Source organism: Psammomys obesus, unplaced genomic scaffold (genome assembly GCF_907164565.1).
Source record: "Psammomys obesus unplaced genomic scaffold, mPsaObe1.curated_primary_1811, whole genome shotgun sequence".
Lineage (NCBI taxonomy): Eukaryota > Metazoa > Chordata > Mammalia > Rodentia > Muridae > Psammomys > Psammomys obesus.
Window position 1 is genome coordinate 4,018,534 of NW_026596088.1, and position 4,679 is coordinate 4,023,212.

The following is a 4,679-nucleotide window of genomic DNA, read 5'->3' on the forward strand; positions in this document are numbered from 1 at the left end:
AGAGAAGGCTACGGTTGATGGAGGAGCAGGTTGTTACCCAGTAGGGTCGGCAGGATGGTGTGCAGCAGCCTGGAGCTTGTGCTGACTCAGCTCCAGAACAAGCTGCTCAACAAGATGATCTCCCTGGCTCTGAACAGCAACAGAATGTTCAAGATGAAGGATGGGCCATTTACTAACTTGGACCTCCCTTGAAAGATCTCTGTGGCACATACTTCTCCCAGAGGCCATGCTGGTATGTGGCCCATGCTTTGGCAGAGGGCCATGTTAAATTCCACTGGTCTTACTCCCGCCTAATTCCAAGCAGAGGTCTTTGGCACATGCTGATGCTGGAGACCATGTGAGTGTATGTGGTCTACGCTGTTGCCAGAAGCCATGTAGAAGCCCAGGAGCTTGCTGACTGTATAGGGCAAAGAAGCCAATCCTGGAGTGGTATTGATGACTTCAGACGCACAGCTGAAAAAAAAGGAACATAGAAGGCTGCTGTGACATCCACTACCTCTACCCTAAGTCTTCTCCCTCCAAAGAGTAACAGCCTAAAAATGAAGCCATCTGCCTCTGACTCTGTGGCCTGCCTTTGGGACCCTTTCCTCCTACTGGGTTGCCTTCTCTAGCTTCAATGGAAGAAGATGAGCTTAGTCTTAGTGCAACTTGATTTGCCAGGGCTAGTTGATATGAAAAGCCCTGCCCTTTTCTAAAATGAAGTGGAGTAGGAGTGGATGGGAGGAATGGAAGAGGGGGCTAAGGACCCTGAGGAGAGGAGAGAGGAGAAACTGCAGTGAGGATGTAAAACAAACAAATAAACAAATAAATAAAAGGAAGCCATCAAAGAGAACTCTAAACATGTGTGATGGGGGAGCTGAAATGTAGCTCTTCACAACTGATGGCTTCTGGTGAGGGTGTGGGTGGAAAAGGACTCAACTTTCCTTAAGGGACTGGCCACTGGGAGTTTGACCATTCTCCAGTGAGTGTATAGACAACAGGAAATGGACTTGTTTGTTTCCCTTTCCTTCCTTCCCTTGTTCTTTGTTTCTTTCTTTCTTCCTTCCTTCCTTCTTTTCTTTTTCTTCTTCCTTTCTTTCTCTTTTTTCTTTCTTTCTTTTTAGGGGAGGTCACAAGGGAGGGGGCCAGACATGGGAACAGTGGGACGTGCGCACAATCAGAGTGCATTATGTGAAATTCCCAAGTAATCAATAAAAGTATTATGATGGAAACAAAAAATAAGATGAAAGAAAGAATTTTGTAAATATAAATGACAAAACACCCTGGAAGCTTTTCATTATTGGTTTGTTTCTCTGAGAAGAGTGTCCTGAGGCCCCTCTGTCCTTAAGGTGAGACTGCCAATCATCCGCACATACTTGCCTACTCCATATAGACTAAAACTTTAACTTTCTCAGCTCATGAAGATGGAGTAGGTAGAAGAATTTGGAGTCTTTCTATACTTGGTTTCAAGGGGAAACACATGACATGTGCTTGACCTGACTCTTCAAAGCTTCAACCATCAGAAAGCTGAGGCAAGTGTCAAGGGTTTGCCATTACCCATACTTGAAATCCACCACTTTCTTCACTTCCAAGTCATCTGCACTTATAAATTATTCCTACCCACTTAAGCCAGCTTGAATTAGATTTTTTCCTTGTCATCACAAGAAGACCTGACCTAATTGCAGAGATGGCAAGTGGCAGACTTCTCTGCCCTCTTGCTCTATAGATCAGGCATTCATCTATGCTTTTACAATCTCGTTTTCTTCTGGTGGATAGCAATCTAATAGTTTTCAGATTCTCTTAAAACTCTAAACCTTTGTTTCAGTGAAGGGGATGTAGAATGCAGTGCTATACACTGTAAATAATGTTGTCAAGATGTGTTTATGTTGGAGCTAGGGGGATGGGAGGTCATGGTAGTGGAAGGAATATGGGGAAGGACAACTAACACTAAAGACCTTTCCAAAATTTGTATAGGAACCTACTACTGTAGAAGCTCCCTAAAATTTACATACAACTGTATGTAATGTTTATTACATTACATACTGTATGTTAAATGTTTATTAAACTCTTGAGGGCTATTCTGTGACCCAGCTAGCTCTCCCCGTCAAAAAAAAATAATTAAGACAAAAAACTATAGATTTATTTAAACAGTTTTAGCACAATAACTGGGCAGGTATGAATTAAACTTATTTTCTAAGCAAGTCTGTCTACTTCCCAGCTGCATTCCCCAAGTTACTTGCCAATAAGTCATCCTTTCTGGGCTGGATATGTTCCATCAGGCTATGTCCTCTTTCTCCACCTTCTTCCTCCTCTCTCTTCATCACATCCCACTTCTCCAAGCCTCATGGTCTCTACCTGAGTCCCCTAACCTGGGAACAGAAGATCTACCTACTTCTACTTTGCCCAGCTACAGGCTCCAGCCTTTCTTTATTAGCCAATCAGCAATAATAAGGGAGCAAATTTTACACAACATCACTTAGATATGTAGGAGAAAGAAATTTTACATAAAATTTTTTTGAAAAGTAATTTAGTGATATGTACCAGGAATCTGAAAGTATAAGCTTGTACACTGTGTCTGAGAAATCCACCTATTGCACACTCAAACTGATGGAATACTGCAGCTTGTAACAAGGCCACCCGGAAAGTTAAGATGGACAGGAATCCCAGTCAGTTCTCAGGCTGCCCGTTCTTAGAGTAAAGCCTGGCATTCTGGAATGAGGCCTCTTGGGGTTCAGTGGTTCTAGAGACAACAGGCGCTCTTGCCACTCTCTCAGAAATGCACTGTTCCCTACCCCAGCTCATTGCTGACTTACTACTTTCTTGCTCTTTATTGACGCTTTTGCTCATCAATGCCCTCTACTCAGCATCTGTATACTGGTAGCTTTTTGCTTAATTATGACTTCAACTGCCTAAAATTACAGTGACCTCAAATTGTGCCATCTTTTTTGGGGTGTATCATTCCTTGCCTCACACCTACCTTGGAATCTGCTTGGCAAATGTAGTTTCCAACTATAACGGTTCCTCCTGTCCTATAGTTCCTCCCTGCCCATAATGACAGTGAATAAATAGGTTAAAAAATGGCTCCAGATAATCTTTGCCTTTTATTGTCTATTAATAAGAGAAAGACAACACCCCCTGAAGACTTAGGGTTCTAGAAAGTACAATCTTTAAGTTGATCTAAAGCCTTAAAAAAGACCCACTGAATTATTATAGAAATGGAAATTGCTTAGGAATTCACAATCAACCAACACACACACACACACACACACACACACACACACACTAGAGAGAGAGAGAGAGAGAGAGAGAGAGACAGAGACTCCTCACTATTGAGTTCCTCAATTGCATGTTCTTGGTCATATGGTAAAGAGACTATGATGAGTCCTCTAGCTCCAGACTAAAAGAAATGGAATTCATCTTTGTAAGATGAATTCTTAAATTCTTTGAAGTATCTTTCTTTCTGGAGCATCCAAAAACCTGTGTTTTATAATTGCTATGATCATATTTTGACTACTCTAGAAAACGTAGCTTTCTCTTTTACCTGGAAGAAGCTCTCTTATGGAAATTCTGCTTGGGTATGAAATATCAAATAAGAAATTGTAATGTAGCAGTTTCCAAAATATTGAAACATTACATCCTAGAGGAAGGCTCTTTAAGATTCAGAATTAGTTTTCCTCTTTCCAGCCAGAGCTTAGTGATAGGCATCTCTTGGGGACAACTGGCGCAAGCGCCACAAGACTGGAGGTAAGAGAAAGCCCTACTACAAGAAGCGGAAGGATGAGCTGGGATGGCCTGGTTCCAACATGAAGATTGGCCCTTTGCATACACACAGTCCGAGTTTGAGGTGGCAGTTTCCTGGGGCTCTGAGGATTGTATTCACAAAATACAAAATAAGGATCAACGACGTTGTCTACAATGCATCCAACAGGGAGCTTGTCCTCGCCAAAGACCCTGGTGAAGAACTGCATTATGTGAGAGTCTCACTATGCACTGGGCTGCAAGAAGGGAGTGGGCCAACCCGACTCCTGAGGAGGAAGAAATTTTAAACAAACAAATGATCAAAGAAAATTCAGAAGAAATATGATGAGAGAGAGAGAGAAAAAAAAGAACACCAAAATCAGCAGTGTCCTGGAGGAGCCGTTCCAGCAGGGCAAGCTTCTTGCCTGTATTGCCTCAAGACCTGGTCAGTGCGGCCGAGCAGATGGCTATGTACTAGGAGGCAAGGAGCTGGACTTCTCTCTGAGGAATATCAAAGCCCAGAAAGGCAAATAAATCGTTGTTCACAGCTCATGTAATAAAGGTATTTATTGTTTTATTTAAAAAAAAAAGATTCAGAATTAAAGTCAACTCACAAGTCTCAGGAAGCCTAGAAACTTACCAAATTTATAAAACCTCTCCCCCACAGAGGTGAAGCAATAAAGATGGCTAAGAAGAGACTCTGTGATAGTGTACTGCCTTTAAGTTGTGCTGGGAGTGCCCGGATACTGGTTCTATGAATCATCATACACACTGTGTTGGAGTTATCACGCTGCAGCTGTATCTGAGTCGTATCTGCTCCTGTAAGCAATCCTTCACACAGGCTTCTGTATGCAACCCTAATAAACTCACGAGTTCACTAAGTTTGGATTCTGTGGTATCACTACTCATGTGTCACGGGTTCCACCTCTGAGGTGAGTAGACACGTGATCATGTCTTCCCAG

General features: G+C 42.4%; 1 pseudogene; it reads left to right on the top strand.

Moving 5' to 3' along the window:
* Positions 1 to 226: 226 nt before the first annotated feature.
* LOC129691531 (40S ribosomal protein S8-like) lies at positions 227 to 4,251 on the top strand (annotated as a pseudogene).
* The last annotated feature ends 428 nt before the right edge of the window (positions 4,252 to 4,679 follow it).